At 35.2% G+C, this 19,362-nt stretch overlaps 1 pseudogene; it reads right to left on the bottom strand.

The window, feature by feature from the left end:
• Positions 1-304: 304 nt before the first annotated feature.
• LOC145805455 (protein FAR1-RELATED SEQUENCE 5-like) lies at positions 305-3,391 on the bottom strand (annotated as a pseudogene).
• Positions 3,392-19,362: the final 15,971 nt, after the last annotated feature.

The raw sequence follows: 19,362 nt of genomic DNA, 5'->3' as shown, positions 1-19,362 counted from the left end.
CTCATTTCGTGGTTCTGTTTTTATATTAGCTACTTGCATAGATCATTGCACAAAACAACCATTAAATCACCCAAAAAAGCAAATACAAACCAAATGTAACCTACAAGACTTGACAACATACTGCATATATGATTCCAATGCAAAATTATGATGCTAATAACATAATAAAATGAACAAATGAGTTCCAGAACAAATCCCTATAGGTCAAATGAACAAATCCCCATACATAATAAAATGAGTTCCAGAACACAGAGCAAGGTCCAAAACAGAAAGCTATCAACTTTGCTTATATTGAACCCAAATTTCAGCATAAATTCAACATTATTTTGCAAGAGTGTGCAGCAATTTCAGTATTATTCAGCATAATGCAAGAGTGTGCAGCAATTTCAGCATTATTCAGCATAAATTCAGCATTATTCTGCAACATTTCAACATTTCAGCATTTCAAAATTTCAGCAAATAACTTCAGCAACATTTCATCAACTCAGACAGCAACATTTCAGCATTATTCAAGCAACATTTGAACAGAAATTTCAGCAAAATTTAAGCAACAATTGAACCCAAATTTTTAGCAACAATTCAACATTTCAGGTATGGTATCAGCAAATTTTTAGCAACAGTTTAATGAAAGGTTTTGAATATTGCATATCTAAAAATTCACAAAAATTCCCAAAACAAAATAACGCTAAGATGTTGGCGTGTGATCCACATCCCCATGCCCACGGCCACGACCATATAGTACCTACAAAAAAAAATAATATTACATCAAAGGAACCATAAAATAAAATGGAACTTTAAATGAATGAATGACAAAATAAAAGAGGAAAGGTGAAAAATAAATTACTTCACTACATGCGGGACTATTTGAAGCTTGCGAGTGATAACTACTTGCATTGTTAAACAATGCTTGATAGGTTCCATGGACGGAATACATCGATGGCATTGAAAAATGCATATTGTGATGAAGAAAACTTGGCTGCAACAATAACAAACACATATCACTTTAAAATGATAATAGTCACCTACAAATCCCTACTAAAACTTTTCATTAAACCAATTTACATCATAGGCGGAATACATAAATTGAGACGAAGAAGCTCTAACTTGAGGAACACTCGGCGAGAATGGACGAAGTTGAGGAGCACTTGAAAATAAAGGAGCCGACTTAGGAAATAAGGGAGGTGCTTCAGGAGCACTTGCCGAAAATAAGGGAGGAGTAACAGACATGGAAGTTTGAGAAGAATTATGTGAACTTGTTTTATTTTTCTTTGCCAAGGCAAGCTCCAAACCACCTTTTGTCCGCCTTCGTCCCTTGCTAGTGCACCCTTTTCTCTTGAGTCCTTTTGCTTGGACTGCATTTTTATCTGCTACACCATCCACTTCAAAGCTTTCGGGGCATGTGTTGGGGGGGCTTTCTTGTTGAATAGTATCTGAACAAGGCATATTGAATTTTGCGCTTAACATGGTTTCAATGTCTGCAAATTTCAATGTCTGCAATTAATTCATCCGCTTTCTCGACCGTCAAATTATATGTTTCCTCACTTTCAGAAGCTCTACACGCTACTGATCTGAATAATTCATCAATGACCTATAACGTGAAGTTTGATGCAATCTTACATCAACCTGACTATCATGTCCACACCTATCTTTCACATTTTCAGATCTTGCTTTTTTAGTCCATCTCTTCAGAATATATTGTGAAGGAATCTCTTTCAATTTGAGTCTTTCTCTAAGGATCTTCAAACAATGACTACACAAAATGCCATTCATTTCAAACTTCCTACAATTGCAAGTGACCGAATCATCACACTCCTGCCTCACTTTCCTCACCTTTATACCATCACTATCAAGAACCGTATAAACGGTACTCTCACCATCATTTTCAATTTCTTCAATGTTGACTTCAAGGGACTTAACATACTCATCCTGAAATTCTTCAAAAATTTTATTTGTGTAAACATCTGCAGCTTGCTACATAATCTTCACTTTAATATTCACCCTTGGCAACTTTTGGCATAGAGCATATTCGGCTTGTAACTCTTTGTACCTTTTCTCAGACAGAACTCGATCAAAATGCATGAAAAATTACATTAAGTTATGATCAGACTGAATGAAATCCTTCAAGAAAGCATTAAAGGATTCACTAAGTTGGGTGCTACTCATGCCCGCACCCCATGCATTTCTAACATATGGCCAACCCCATTTTTCCTTGACCCCAAATGTTAACTTCAACCAATGATTATCTTTTACTTCATACTTGTCAAGCATTTCCTCCCATTTTAACATAAACTCCTCCTCATCCTCAATGTCGTACATAAACGTGTATAAAACACTCTTCATCTCCTTATCCTTCATCGCCTTATCCTTGAAGATAGAATTTGTATGCCTTAATGCATTTTGCATCAAATGCCAAGTGCAAAGGCAGTGGGTTGTGTTAGGCATGACAATAGGTATGGCCTTAGCCATTGCAGCATCCTGATCCGTAAAAATTGTTTTTGGAGCCTTACTTGACATTGCCTCCAAGAATCTTCTAAAAAGCCATACGAAAGAATCGATGGTCTCATCATACATCAAAGCTGCACCAAATATCACAGTTTCCCTATGATGGTTAAATCCAACAAAAGACGCAAATGGTCTATGTGCACTATTTAACTTGTAAGTAGTGTCGAAAGTGACAACGTCACCAAATTGCCCATAATCCATGATCATCTGAGCATCGGCCCAAAATATGTTCGTAATCTGCTCCTCGTTATCTAATTGGACCGAGTAAAAAAAAGGTGGATTCTCCAATGATTTGTCACGAAAATATTGCAAAATGCTACCTGCCTCCCCATATGCTAAACTGTTTTGCCTCTTCGTTCTCAAATAATTTTTTTGGTCAAGTTTTGTAAACCCAAGCGACTCCCTTCCACCAACTTCATTACCCATGAGCTCAAATGCAGCATTAAGACGGATTCCAGATTTTTCGGCTAAATCTATTTCGATTGCCTGTGATGCAGATATCTTCCTTTAACATATGCGTACATTCTGCTGGTACGAAGATATGATTATGTTGTTCAACAAAATCACTAACCAAAAATTTCTGAATATTCCTATCCCACTTAATGACAAGTCGGGCTTGACAACCAGTCATCACTTCCTGCCTAGGATTTTTTGTTAATGGATCTCGCTTGTCGACAACCCGAAATCCCTCCTTATTACAAACAAATTGCCTTGAAGTGATTTGCCCCTCTTTGCTCTTGTTTACATAACCTCTTCTAATACTAAATCCCAACCTTCCTCCATAAGTATTACAGAAATCATATGCTTCTTGTTTTGTATCAAATGTCATGCGAACTCTAGGCTTCCAATCACACTCACCCCCGTCATTCTCATGATTGTCAGGTTCCATATCAATGTGCCAAGTCACTTAAAAAATAAAGAAGTGCTCAATATTAGTATAAAAACTGTAAATTATGTTTGCAAAATAATACAAACTGAATAAGATAATCAACGAATAACAAACTGAATAATACAAACTAAATTATGGTCTTTGTAATGTATGACAGTGTGGTTTTCATTAAGATGTTCACCACAGCAAGTATTCATTGTTATGACAGTGTGGTTTTCATGAAGCAGATAAATTCACTAGTAAAGCATTAGCTACCTTTCCATATTTCTGACTAGTCATTTTCTATAATCTGAAATCCCATGTTAGCTAACTAAGAGTTCAAAGGAAAATAAGTGCAACAAAACTAAAATTTTGAGCTAAAACATTATATGCCACCTTAATTGCCATGAATTTTAAAGCTTAAAAAGCTAATATGATTGAACTCTGAGAGGGAGATTTATGATCTAGTTTCGGCCAAACAAGATTAGGCCGAGGTATTTGCCTTCAAGATTGTGCCGTGGTTTTGCTCAGTAATGGCAAAGGGCCTGCGGAGCCGAGCTACTTGGGCTCTTTGGTATGAAGGCCGGTCAAGTGAGAGCTCGGCTGAGACGTCCGCGGCCTAGAAGGGCTTCACGATTCGTGCGTTGCTCGGTCGGAAGGCGCACACCCATAGCTCGGCATGAAGATTCGTGCCTGAAGCTCGGCAGAAAGGCCTTTGGTTGACTGGAATGACCAATCCCGTGCTCGGCGTCGCCGGAATGTGGTCGAGCACGGCTGAAACGAAGCTTGGTTATTGGAAGCACTTGGTCTTGAAGTGCAGTATGGCTGTTGGCAGCCGAGAAGCTGCAGCCCGGCTGCCGAGCTCCCAGTAGAGTGGGCTGGCAGTTGGGTTAGGTGATGTTCAGCGAGATTTGTGCTGACAGATGGGATAGCAGCACCAGGTGTCGAGAGACTAAGGAGAGTAGATCTGGGACGCAGAAGGTATATAAGCGGGTCTGCGCCTCCCATACAAGGGATGAACATTTGGTAAGAGAAATACTTACACTCAACTCTCTCATCTCCCTATCCCAAGGTGTGTGCTAACTTGATCGTCGGAGGGGTTTTCCGGCCACACATCGCCGGGTAGCTCACCGCTGTTGTGCTCGCAGGTCGATCGGACAGACAGGAGCTTGGAAGAAAGGAGTACGGGCTTGCCGGAATATTTGCTCCCCGTACAAACTCAATCAAGTAAATGAGCTGGTATATGACTATCCACAGTCAAGTAAATGAGCTGGTATATGAGCAACTATAGAAATTTTCAAGATTTCGTGAAGTTTACACAGAACCCAAACAAGTTCAATGATCAATTTCTGTCTAAAGTAAAACCAGTGGCCCAATTTATCGAACACTCCAACTGTAATCACAAAACACTTTCCAGAGCAAAACCCAGTCCACCAAACACAATTTTGAGCAAAGCCCAGATCACCAAACACTTCTAGAGAAGAACCCAAATCGCTAATCACGTTCACTGAACAGGTTTGCTGCAAAAACCCCAAATCAACAAGCCACGCTTTGAGCAAATATACCAAAACTCCAAAATTTGGCAAGAATGTTGAAAAAGAACTCACTCAAAATTCATGTAGAGACACTCCTAAGGCTAATCCTAATCCTTTTCAATTTAGACAGATCAAGAAACTTCCAGTAATTGCAAAGAAAAAAATAAAATAAAATAAAAATTAATCAAATCAAATCTGCAGATAAACTAAAAAACACTACTCAATAAAATGTAATCAAATCTAGGAGATTCCCTACTAGGTAACTCCCATTGGAATGAGAAGACAGGATCTGAACAAGACATATAGACAATGAATCCATAGACATATATACATATATACATACATACATACATACATTTATGGAAAGAGAAGATCTTTGTACATGTTCTGTTCTATGGAGTTCAACCGGATGCACGACGGCGGCGACAGCGGGGCGACTGAGACGGTGGGGCTATGGGATGCACGACAGAGCAGCCTCTCTAACTCTTCTTCCCTCTCTCCTTCTTTCGCGGCTCTGCTTCTTCCCGCTCGTCTGATATACCTCTTCAGACTGGAGGGAATTTTGAAATTAAAAAAAAATGTTTTTTTTTTTTTTTTGTGAAAATACTCACCAAAACGACGTCATTTTGGTGAGGCTTAAGCAAAGCCGTCCGATCATCCACTTTAGGAGATCACTCTAGAAAGTTACTCTAGAGGATCCGCACGCCCTTGTAACTGATATGATATGATAAAGCTCTCTAGAAAGAGAGCCTAGCCTTTGTTTATTTTCTTGTACCAAAACAAAACAAAAAACTATCAACTTGGGTGCCAAATTTATGACCCGTTGCTACCATATCCATTTGACACCTTTCTTGTTTTCAAATCATCCCAATGAGGCTTATCCCCAAATAAGTCAGGACTTAATGGTTAATTATACTTTGACCCATATTCTAAAATAATTATATTATCATATTTTTGATAGAACATAGTGATCCTTAACTTAAATTAAATTATATTTCTTTACATAAAATTAAGGAGTTGTTTGGGATGACCTAAATAAGTATATTTTTTGCCTTTTTACGAAAAGATGTGCAGAAAAGTAGAGAGGTGATGTGATAGAAAAAAGATAAAAAGATGTATTATTTTAGAGTTGTCAAACTTAACCTAAATATACTATTTTTAAAATTAATCGATATTGACCTAGTGATAAAACTAATCAAACTTCTAGAATGTCACAATTGAAAATTACAGAAGCAAGTTTTGGATTCCAACGCATACTATTTATTCAACATCTTTCACTTTTTGAAAAAATTTAAAATTTAAAAATTCAATAACTTTTAATTTAGATATTCATTTTTAATAAAAATTATATTTTTAGAATGTTCTCCTCAAGATCTATCAAACGAAATCCATGACGAATATGAAATTCCAAGAAAAAAATTGACAAAATTTCACTAAGTTAGCTATCTTTAGTCAGTGAAATTTTTGAAATTTTTCTGAGAGAAAATAAATAATTTTAAAATTTCTCTAAGCAATTTTGAAATTTATCTGAACAATTCTGAATGAAGGGAAAAAAAGAAACGAAAAAAAGGGCTGGCAGAAAGGACTTAAAACACTAAGGGTATCGTATTTGAAACACTAATAATATTTTTAGTTTTGGATTTTTTGATTTAATGGAATGGTTTAATAATAATATTAAAGTTGTCGCCATATTTAACTTTTGAAAAAATAGAAACTAATTTAATAAAAATAAAAACAGCGACCTATTACATGATCATCATCCAAATACATAACAAAAATTAATTTGTTAAAAAAAATATAGGGACCAATTGAAAAGTTAATAACTAAAGTGATATAAGTTTCAAACTATAGGGACCGTTAGTGTAATTCGCTCGTTTTTTTATTAATAAATCAATCAATCATTTTTTTTCTCTGCTTTCTCCTCTCTCCTCTCTCACATTCTACATATCAATGAATTAAATTTTCTTTTATACACATCTATTCAACTACAAAATAATAATAATAATAATAATAATAACAATAACAATAATAAAAATCAAAATTACAAATCATTCTAAAATTATTTTCAAAACTTATAATTAAATAAATTTTTAATTTTTAAAACTTTTTTTTAACAACTTATCTTCTAAAATAAAATTTAAAACTTAAAAATCTTTTCAAAATTAAACCAAATGGAGCTCAGGAATTCGACCTCTCGTATACGGCAGGTAAAATAGATAGTTGGTCACATCATCGCGCTTCTTGGTCAACTTGTCATATATTAATAGGGCAAAGAACAATTCAACTATGCTGCATACCCCAGTGCGGGTCGCATCCCCAGTGAGGTGCCGAGCCTTTACTGGCTGAAACTTAAAAAAAAAAAATAAATAAATAAAATAGTTTTTTTTTATCCAATCACGACGTGCCACCTCACTAGGGGTCGATCCCCAGTCGGAGTCCGAAGCATCTTTGATAACAATTTCAGGGTAGAAGACTAAAAATCTTTTGGATAAATTATGGTGGTGTTTGGCAAGTTTTTCTCCTAGGTTTTTTTTTTTTTTTTTTTCACTAAAAGATAAAATTTTTGCAAAATTAAAAAAAATAAATTCAAACAAAATATCACATCTAACCCTATAATCATTTCATTTTTTCTCTTATAAATATCATATCCAACCACAAAAAAATCTAATTATCTTCTCAAAAACTAAAAAAAATTTCTCCAATAATATCCTACAATTAAAAAAACTTACATAAAAACCCACTTCTTAAACACCCACTATATAAATAGTCCCTATAAATTATATGATGTGTATATTTAGTTCATGTTATTTTAATTTGTTCGATTTTACTCTTTAATTTAACGGATTGTGTCATTTTAATCAAATAAATAACGGTTGTTAAGTTTGGTGGACGAAAATTCAAATTATGTGTCAATTTGATTCTTGTAGTTTACACAATATGTCAATTAAGTCTCTGTAAAAATCGAGCAAATTAAAACAGCAGGGACTACATTGACACATTGTGTAAACTACAAGACCAAATTGACACATTGTGTAAAATTTCTGTCCACTAAATTTAACAACCGTCATTTATTAGTCTAAAATGATATAACTTATTAAATTAAAAGATAAAATTAAACAAATTAAAATAACAAAGACTAAATTAAAATATCGTGTAAATTAAACATCATTTCATAATTTACCCAAAACTTTTTTATAAAATACGAGAATGTAACAACTTGTGTAGTGGAGGGCGACTTAAAAGCTAGGAAGGGGAAGGCAAGTCCATCCCCGTGCATTTTTATTTTTTTTGGGTACCAATGGGGTATAATTCTCCCTAATTAATATTGTTATCTCAAGTAGGTAATTTAAGAGGAGAGTGAATTAAATTATTAAAATAATTTTATAATATTAAAAATATTAATCTAAATAATAAATAAATAAATATGCTCAACAATGTAAAATAAAGTAATAAAATAAAATGAATAAAGGGGAAAAAAAGCAAATTCAGCGATTTATAATGGTTTGACACATCAGGCTTACGTCTACTCCCCAAGATAGTTAAATGATTAACAATTTCTCCACTATTTTTCAAATAGTAATTACACCACTAGTTTTACAGATGCTAGTGAACCTTTACAACAAGTAACCGATCTCAACCACTCCGACTAGTTTAGAATCTGTTGCCTAGTCATACCTAATCAAATAATTTTATCTTAAAAATCACTCACAAAAATATCTCAACTAGTTTTGAATCCGGTACTTAGTCACACTTAACCCAAGTGATTTTATCCCAAAAAATCACTTACAAAAACTCTCTTTTTACAAGAATTATATGAATAAGGGATACAAAACTCTTTTACAATTTTGCTCAAAATCTCAACAAATTTTCTCACAGAAAATATAACTCAAATGAAGCACAATACAATATTTAAGAATATTTCAATATCACAGATTTTTTTCTTCTTCACTTCTTATTTTTCTCCAACTAAAATACTTCTATATATATCCATAAATATATTCGTCGGAGAGAGACGCCCCTCCACTTTAGATTACGAGGGCCAGCAGGTGGGAACAACTTTTCAAAAATGGCAGATGAAGGGATTGAATTAATGTTAAGTCGTTTTCGATGAATAGTGAAATACACAGTAACTTGATATTTTTTTTCTTCCAAACCTTACGAATTTCAAAAGTTAGATAGTAACTTGAATAGTAACTTTTAAATTAAAAAATATATGATGCACAGTAAAATCTATTTAAATAATATTTATAACAAATATATCATATAACATATATGTTAACAGATAATGTTTTGTGTTAGGTCCCTTGATTGTCAAATCCAGATACAAAACCTTGCGTTGTTCAAGTTGTTTATTTTTAGTATTTTTGTTCTTCCCGCTCGAGCGGGGACATTGACGCTCGAGCGGAGTTTGTGGTCTCTCAGTATTTGTGACAGGTCTGTAAAAGTACTGGAGTGCGTAATTTTGCGCTCGAGCGGGTGATGAAGCGCTCGAGCGGACCACTGTGATACCACATGCGTTTGTTGTTGAAGCCGCTCGAGCGGGCTGTTGGGCGCTCGAGCGGAGATCGCAGATTCAGGACTCCTATTTATATCGTTTTAGGTTGTTTTGAGGATTACTTTTTTCCAGATCTTATTCAAGAGTCCTAGGGTTTTGTTGGTGGTGTTCTTCTGTGATTTTGGTGAGTTTTTCCTTGATGTCTTGAGAAGAGTTCTTCACTCATGATCTAAAATACATACATCAAGGAGTTGGGTTCTTTAAATTCAAGAAGAGAGTTCTCTTCGGTGGATTCCGAAGATTCTCGCGTATAGTTTCAAAAGGTGTTGAATTCTATATGTGAGTGAGGTTGTGGAATCAACTTCAAGATTGATCAGTTCCGAGATGAAGTCGTGAAAAAGAGTTACAGAAGATTCGAAGACAGATTGACTAAGTTGGGTAATTTGTAAGATATCTTTGTAATCTTTTTACTTCAGTAGTGGATTGATTTGTGGCGTTTCGCCCGTGGTTTTTTAATCACAGTTGGAAGTGTCCAATTGTGGTTTTTTCCACGTAAAATTCGTTTGTGTCGATTTGTTAATTAATCTGAAAAAACAAACAATCTAAATCACTTTCGTAAGTGCTTGTTGATTTAGATTGTGTGTTTTGGATTTTTGGGATTTGGAATATTTTAATCTTGATTTAACCACGAATCACTTAGATTTTCATTTTGTATCAAAAATATAAAATATGTATATTAAAAAATCACAATTTATCCCATAATATTTCAAATATCATTAAAATTAAACCACATGATTAACAATCTTCCATTTTTTAATAATGGCAATCAATACATGAATTTGACACAAATTTTCACAGGAATAAATGCAACATAAAAATATTCAACAATCATAATACAACCATTTATTTGCATTATATTTTCTCCCAATTTATAAACAAATTCTTTGTCAAAAAAATTTATATAAAAATTATATTTCTTCTCTTCCTTTAATATCATCAAAATAAATGATTAATATAGGTAAGGAGAATCAATTTTTGAAGTAAATGCAACAAAAAATATTTATCAATAATAAGGTATGCATTTATTTTCTCCCTCTTTAAAATATCTTTACCAAAATCATATGAAATTGTTATAACTTCTTCCCCTTTGACATAATAAAAATATTTGTGCATATTCGGAGTAAAGAAATTTAGAGTAATTTCAGAATATATTTAAAAAAAAAACTTCCCCCGAGATTATGCGTATAATCTGAATATAATTTTTCATAAAACTCCCCCTAAGATAAAACTTTCTCTTTAAAAAAATATTTCTCCCCTGGACCATTTTCAAATATATAAATTGCACCATAAGATTTAAAAACTAAGTTTGTGCAATATCTTCATTTCTATTGTGACTTTAAAAAAATATTCAATCATAATATAAGTCATCATCAAAAATACATTTTATAAGATGTAATCATATCAAGTCATGCATTTGTACAATCAAATTTTCTGATTTCTCAAAAGGTAACACATATCATGTGAGACTCAAATGAATATTTTAATATTTGATTATATAGTCTCATGCGTAGTGATTATATTAATTCCCATGTAAATATACAAATTCAATCAATCATATTCAACACATGCTATAAAATCAATTCTAAAGTGATTCAAAGTAGATAATCAAGATATAATGAAATCACAATTTTTTTTTAAAATTGTTTTTTATTATTATTGTTATCTATATCACTCCCCTGACTTAAGTGAGATCATATAAGCATGGTATGGCAAACATATATGTATGACAATGATATATCCATGCATGTAACAAAGTAGAAAGTTTGTCATCAAATAAAATATTTTCAAATTTGAAAAATCAACTTTTACCGAAGCTACTTATACCAATTATTTGTTGTTGTTTCTAAATATTGGTTGATTATTGTTCATCCAAGAAGATGTGGTGAATATTGTCTCCGATTATGCATTACTGTCCAATTACTATTTGCTTTTACCGGATTTCACTTTGAAGCGCACCTACAAAAAAAATTAAGTTTTCGATTTTGGTACCCAAATCTTTTTCGGTCCGTGACAGTTAGTTTCAAGATTACTTGATTTTGGAATTCATTTCATTTTTGTTCCATGTAATTCTTTTTTAAATTGACATGATGAAATTGAGTGACCATTCCTATTACAATAATGACATACAATATTAGGATTACTAAATGATGATACTTTAACAAAGAAATTTTTATAAAAAAATTTGTTTCTTGGGGGGTTTGAACCCAATACCGGCTTTGTCAAAAATATATTTTTGATTTCCAAGTAATTTATTTAAATTTTCTTTTCCTTGGGTAAACTTGAAAATTATTTTATTTAAATCTTCAATTTTTTCTTTTAAAGAATTATTTTCAATTTTCAAATCATTTGAAGAATTTTTGAGAGAATCATTTTCCTTTTTTAAGCTTTCATTTTTATTTTTCAAAGTTTCATTTTCAATTTTAAAGATTTCATTTTCACTTTTCAAAACATCATTTTCATTTAAAAGACATTTATTTGATTTTTCGAGAAAAGATTGTTTTGAAATAATCTTTTGAAAATCATCATGTAACTCCTCAATAAAATCTAATAATTCATCATATGTAGGATAATTTGTATTTACCTCATCATCTTCAGTTCCCATGAAACAAATATTTGTCACTTCCTTATCGTTGCTTTCTTCATTAGGGTAATTAACATCATCATCATCATCATCATCATCTCCACATGAAAATTTCACTTCTTCCATAACTTTATTTTCTAGAGTCGTGTCTTCGTGTGTGATTTCTAATTTTTCTCAAATCTCTTTTGCTGTGACACAAACATAAATTCTATCATATTCATTAGGATCAAGTGCACAATATAAAATATATTTTGCTTTAGCCTTTATTTGAATGCTTCTAATATCATCACCATCCCATTCCTACTCTATTTTAAGAATTTTCTTTGTATCTACGATTTTGGAAAGAATAATTGAACCATTTTACTAATTGTGACACCCTACATATTTAATTAATACCACAACCAATAATAATAATAGTAGGTGTGGTAGTAAAATAAATAATTAATTTTCTTTTGGTATGCGATAAAGTGTAATTTATTTAGGGATTATTATTTAAAGCCAAATTCACACAAATATGAAATTATAATACTAGTTAGGTCAAATTAGAGTTAAAGATAATAAATTAAAAAAATAAGAGTAAATAATAATAATAGTAATAATAAATAGCAATTAAGGAGGAAGATTTGCAGATTTTCTAACAGTGTGGTAAATAAGCCATGTGTGCTGTCTAACAAGTAGGGAGAGGTAAGTCATCAGGCTGCTTCATCATTACACAAGCTGAGTCATCATCTAAAGTTACATGTATAAATAGGGAGAAGGGGTGTTGTAAGAGAACGGAAAAACAAAGAGTAAAAAAAACAAGAGAGAAAGATGGAATCAGCACAAATAGGAAGCAAGGGAAGGGCCGGAAGCTAGCGGGAATAGGAAAGAGTTAGTAAGACTCAATATTAAAGTGAGTTATATTATACCTTGAGTCATCATAATATATTTTACGTATGTTTTGTCTTACCATATTTATTTTATACAAGTTGTGTTTTATAAATTATATTAATATTTCAATTATGTGGATTAATTTCTGAACTATATTTGTTTAAAATAAAACCCATGGATATGTTTGTTTAAATTTTAAAAAATATTTAACTATAACCTTATAAACAATTATGTTTTGTAAGTACCACCACGAGAGTCACATGCCTTGGGGGGCTTAAATAACCATTGGTCTCTGTTTGGCCACTTTGTGGTCTTCTGTTTGTCATGAATCCATTGACCTCTGTTTTGACTGTCACTTATGTGACCTCTGTTCTGTTCTGTTCTGTACCGTGGTTATGGTTATTTATTTACACAATTTATGTATTTCTGTTTCTGCCACTTAAATAATTTATTTACCAAATTGAGTTATGTAAATGTTTTGGTTTAACTAACTATCCATGGTTATTTTGCATTCCCTATACTCTTGGCATAATATTTATCACTCTGCTGTGTGCTTATAGTTGTTACCCTTTCAGGTGATGAGATGTAAGGAAGACCCATAACCTCGTGTAGTGGAACCTGTGCAAGAAATTGATGCAGACCCGTTAAATTATTTTTCTTTTCTTTTCTTCCTGTCATTTTTTTCTGATAGTCGGTCATTGCTTAATAAAATAATAAAAGCCTATGGATGTATTTTTTTAAAATAGTAGAATGAAGTAATTTCCTGATTAATTATTTTTATTTCTGCTTGCGCAGTTTAATTTACTACGAATAGAATAAGTTAGTAAGTTGCGATTCTAACCCTAAGCCCCTGGGGTTAGGTCATGACAAAGGTGGTATCAGAGTAATGGTTCAAAAAAAATGCTATTTTAATTTGATCAGGAAGTTCGAAAAGTTATAAATAAATCTATAAATAAAGCTATATAGCTAAATAAACATAATAAAATAAAATAAAAATAATAATAAATATTTACCTGCAACGTTAGTCCTTTTGTGTAAAATCTCACGTTTCTTCTGGTGATGTAGAAATGCCAAAGATTAACCTTGATGATGCATTTAGGGATGAGCTCGGGGCTATTAATTTAGAAAAGATTTTAGCTGCGCACCCCGCCCGCGCCTTACCTGAGGGTTGGGGAGATTCAGAGGATATCATCAGAGGACTGCATCCAGGCCTTGCCCAATTGATGGGTCGGCCAATCTATATACAGGTTGATCCTACCGATGTCCCACATTTACTATGGGGGCAAAGTCGTGCCTATACACACGGACATTTTCTTGGACCCACTCGTGTCCTCGGCGTTGCCCCGGGACATGACGGCCGCACTACATCATAGGCCTTCTGCCTCAAATTTTGTGGCTAGAAGGGGGAACGTGTACCCCGAGGACTATATTTTCACCACTGTCCCTAACCCACTGGAGATAATTAATATTCAAAATGTTAACTTTAATAATGACTTGTCATATGTCGAGGCACCTGGCTAGATTGTTGATCGAGCATTTTTGGAATACATACAGTCTGTCCTCATTTTCACAATCCAGGCAACGTGGATGTGTTTTAATGTAGTCCGGTTGGGATGAGAATTTGAGCTTTTTATGCAATACTATTTTCCATGGTTGTTTGGCCCATTTGACCCACCACTCTAGATTTGGTAGAAGAAAACCTTTTTGTATGTTGACCATGATGTGCTCTGATCCCTTTTTGTTATCTTTTTGTTTTTGTTTACCACAGGGATGAGACACTAACATATTCTGACTTTTGAAACAAAGATGCAATATTAATTGTAAAAAATGTAAAGTTAGCATTTTATATAGATATAGATTGCACTACACATGCTCACATATATGTTGCGTTATAGATGTAATGCCTCGTTTATTATTTTGTAGAATGACCAATAATGGTAATGGAAGCGAGTCATCAGTCGGTGGCACTGAATCGATGGAAAGAATAATGGAAAGAGTAGTTACTAGCTTTTTACAAGCCTTGCGTACTAACATCAACAATGGGATGCCGGAACGGCGAGAAGAGCCGGTTACCATAAAACAGTTCCAGGATCTAAAACCCACCACATTTACCGACAGCCCAGACCCAATAATAGCAAACACTTGGGTTAAAGACATGGAAAAGATTTTTCACGCCCTACCTTGCACCGAAAGACAAAAGGTAACTTTCGCCACTTTCACTTTCACTTTCACTTTCAAAGACAATGCACAGGAATGGTGGCTTTTCACTCTGGAGAAAGAAAAAATTGCGACTTGGGCAAGATTCTTAGAAGTATTCTACAAAAAATACTTCCCAGATTCATTGTGGGAATAGAAGGCATCAGAATTCATACATCTAAAGCAAGGAACCATGACGGTGGCCGAATACGAGAGCAAGTTCACACTACTTGCTCGGTTTGCGACATAAGCCATCTCCACCGAAACTCAAAAAGCAAGAAAATTTGAAGCAGGATTGGATGCTGAAATTAAAGATAGGCTCGAGGTCTTGAAACTGTCAACCTATGCAGAAGTGGTAAACCGGGCATACATTACAGAAAAGGAGATTAAAGCCTCGCGTTCCGGGGAACCAAGCCAAAAGAAGCGATTCTGGGAAAGAGACAACAAAAGATCCAGTGTTGCGCCTCCCAAAAAGGTGAATACGGGCACAACCAGTTCAGGCCATCAAGGCCCTACCAACCCTGAGGTGGCACTATTCCAATTTGTCCTACTTATGGGAAGGCTCATTAGGGACAATGCCATCGAGACACGGGAGCATACTTTAAATGTGGTCAAGTTGGCCACTTGCTGAGGGATTGTCCAAAGCTAACTAATCCTGCAGCTAGCCCCTCTAGTCTAGTCAAAAAACCCGTAGGACCTGGAGGAGAGGGGAAGGACCAAAAATGCCAAGGACGGGCTTTTGCCTTGGTATCTGGAAAAACAGAAATTACTGAAAATGATGTGTCAGGTACACTTTCTGTCTGTGGTCATTTAGTTCATGTCCTCATTGACTCTGGGTCAACTCATTCTTTTGTTACACCACACTTTGCTGCCAAGTTGGCATCAACAACCGAACCATTAGGATATATATTGTCTGTGTCTTTTCCTTCTGGTAAGTCTGCCTGTAGTACTAATGTGTACAGATCATGTACTATATCCTTAAAAGGCAAAACCTTATATGTAGACTTGATTCCCCTCCATATTGGGAACTTTGATATGATCTTAGGTATGGATTGGCTGGCTGCCAACCACACCTCTATTGATTGTAAAGCCAAGAAGGTCTTCCTCAAGTTATCAAACCAACCTGAGTTTGTCTTTGATGGGACTGGAGTTTCCAACCCTCCTTGTATTATATCCTTTATGACAGCCCAACATTTAAGAAAGGGTTGTGGTGGTTATATTTGTTATGTGATCGATACACAAAAAGAGGCCCCCACCGTTGATGCGATCTCCATAGTACGAGAATTCCCGGATGTTTTTCTGGAAGATCTGCTCAGTATTCCGGTTGATCGGGAAATCGAATTCGCCATTGAAACCCAACCTGGCACACAACCAATATCAAAAGCTCCTTATCGCATGTCGATGACAAATTGAAAGAGTTGAAGACTCAACTCCAGGAACTCCCGGGCGAAGGTTTCATTCGACTTAGTACCTCACCCTAGGGAGCTCCAGTATTGTTCGTGAAGAAAAATGATGGCACGATGAGATTATGCATCGATTACCGGGAGCTAAACAAGGTCACCATAAAAAATCGGTACCCTCTACCACGAATCGATGACTTGTTCGATCAACTTCAAGGCGCCCAAGTATTCTCAAAAATCGACTTGTGATTGGGCTATCGCCAACTAAAAGTCAAAGCGGAAAGCATCGAAAAGACTGTCTTCAGAACCCGTTACGGGCACTACGAGTTTCTTGTCATGCCTTTTGGCATCGCAAATGCTTCAGCAGCTTTCATGGACCTCATGAACCAAGTGTTCAAACCCTATCTTGACGAGTTCGTCATCGTCTTCATTGACAACATCCTCATATACTCTAAGTCACCAGAGGCCCATGAGCAGCACTTGCGAACGGTTCTCCAAACACTACGTGATCACAAACTTTATGCTAAGTTGAAAAAATGTGAATTCTAGATCACTGGTGTACACTTTCTTGGTCACGTCATTAACAAAGATGGCATCTCGGTTGACCCCCAAAAAGTTACGGCAATCGTAGATTGGCTACAACCTACCAATGTGTCAGAAATTCGAAGTTTCTTGGGTCTAGCTGGTTATTATCGACGCTTCGTGTAAGATTTCTCAAAAATAGCATCACCTTTAACCCAGCTAACTCAGAAGAACACACCCTTTGAATAGACTAACAAACAGGAGCGTTGCTTTCAAGAATTAAAAAGTCGACTTGTGTCAGCTCCTATACTAGCACTCCCTACAGGAGCAGATGGGTTCATAATTTATAGTGATGCCTCATACAATGGTTTGGGTTGCGTTCTTATGCAAAATGGAAAAGTCATTGCTTATGCCTCACGCCAACTAAAGACTCATGAGAAGAACTACCCAACACATGATCTGGAATTGGTTGTGGTAATCTTTGCCCTCAAAATCTGGCGTAATTATCTCTATGGTGCAACCTGCGAGATTTACACTGATCACAAGAGTCTTAAATGTTTGTTCACATAGAAGGAATTGAATATGAGGCAACGGCAGTGGCTGGAATTTATGAAAGACTATGATATAGAGATCCATCACCATCTAGGCAAAGCTAACATGGTGGCAGACGCACTGAGCCGAAAAACGACTAGAGGTTTGGCATGTACTCTTGTTTCCCGCAAGATCAATGGACTAATTGCCAACATAACCATGGAACCTACATTGACTGAAGAAATTAAAGCGCGCCAATGTGAAGATAAACCTTTGAAAAACAAGTACAATGAGCAAAAGAGTATGCCTGATCTTGATTTCACTATAAGCAAAGGGATACTAAAATTTTGGAATCAAATTTGCGTACCCAACATTTCGGAACTCAAGAAGAAGATATTGGTGGAAGCTCATAACTCGAGATTTGCAGTACACCCTGGCAACACAAAGATGTACCATGATCTAAAGGAACACTACTGGTGGACAGGAATGAAAAGAGACATAGCAAGCCATGTCTCCAAATGTCTGCATTGTTAGCTTGTTAAAACAGAACATCAGAGACCTGCAGGACTGCTGCAACCACTCCCTATTCCTGAATGAAAATGGGAGCACATTACTATGGACTTCGTGGTCGAGCTACCACAGTCATTTTCGAAGAATGATGCAATATGAGTTATAGTAGACCGACTGACGAAGTCGACGCATTTTCTACCAATCAAAATCGTGTACTCCCTTAATAAGTTTGCTACTTAATACATCAAGGAAATTATTCATCAGTATGGTATCCCAGTTTCAATCGTGTCTGACCAAGACCCCCGCTTTGTGTCTTACTTCTGGAACAAATTGCAAGAAGCTTTGGGAACCACACTGAAGTTTAGCACTGCTTATCACCCACAAACTGATAGGCAATCTAAAAGAACAATCCAGACATTGGAAGACATGTTACGTATATGCGTGTTAGACCTCAAAGGTAACTGGGATGAGCACCTACTTTTAACGGAATTCGCCTATAACAATAGCTATTAGGCAAGCATTGGAATGGCGCCGTATGAAGCTCTGTATGGAATGAGATATCGATCACCTCTATGTTGGACAGAAGTCGGGGATAGGAAGCTGTTAGGCCTCGAGATCGTGCAAATCACAAGTGATAAAATCCAACTTATCCAGCAGCGAATTCGCACTGCACAAAGCTGCTAGAAAAGTTATGCAGATACATGGAGACAGGACTTGGAATTTCGAATAAAAGATCATGTGTTCCTTAAGATCTCACCAACAAGAGGAGTTATCCGATTTGGAAAGCGAGGAAAGCTAAACCCATGTTACATCGAGCCATTCGAGATACTGGAAAGGATTGGTCTTATAGCCTATCGCCTTGTACTACTACCTGAACTATCCAATATCCACAATATGTTTCACGTTTCAATGCTTCGACGGTATCTTCGAGATCCAGAACACGTTGTTGATTACGAAGATCTGGAAGTTTAGGAAGATCTCTCTTATGAAGAGAAACCAGTGCAGATTCTCGATCATCATGATCAAGTTCTTCGAAACAAGACCATACCATTGATAAAAGTCTGATGGCGAAATCATCATATTGAATAAGCTATGTGGGAAACGGAGAATTAAATGCGAGTCAAATATCCACACCTCTTCGAAAATTAAGGTACGTCAAGTTTGGGGACAAACTTCTATTTAGGAGGGGAGAAATGTGACACCCTAAATATTTAATTAATACCACAACTAATAATAATAATAATAATAGTGGGCGTGGTAGTAAAACAAATAATTAATTTTCTGTTGGTATG

The sequence above is a fragment of the Camellia sinensis genome, chromosome 13 (assembly GCF_055761805.1).
Source record: "Camellia sinensis isolate YWXY chromosome 13, ASM5576180v1, whole genome shotgun sequence".
NCBI lineage: Eukaryota > Viridiplantae > Streptophyta > Magnoliopsida > Ericales > Theaceae > Camellia > Camellia sinensis.
This window is presented reverse-complemented; position numbering and strand designations above follow the sequence as displayed.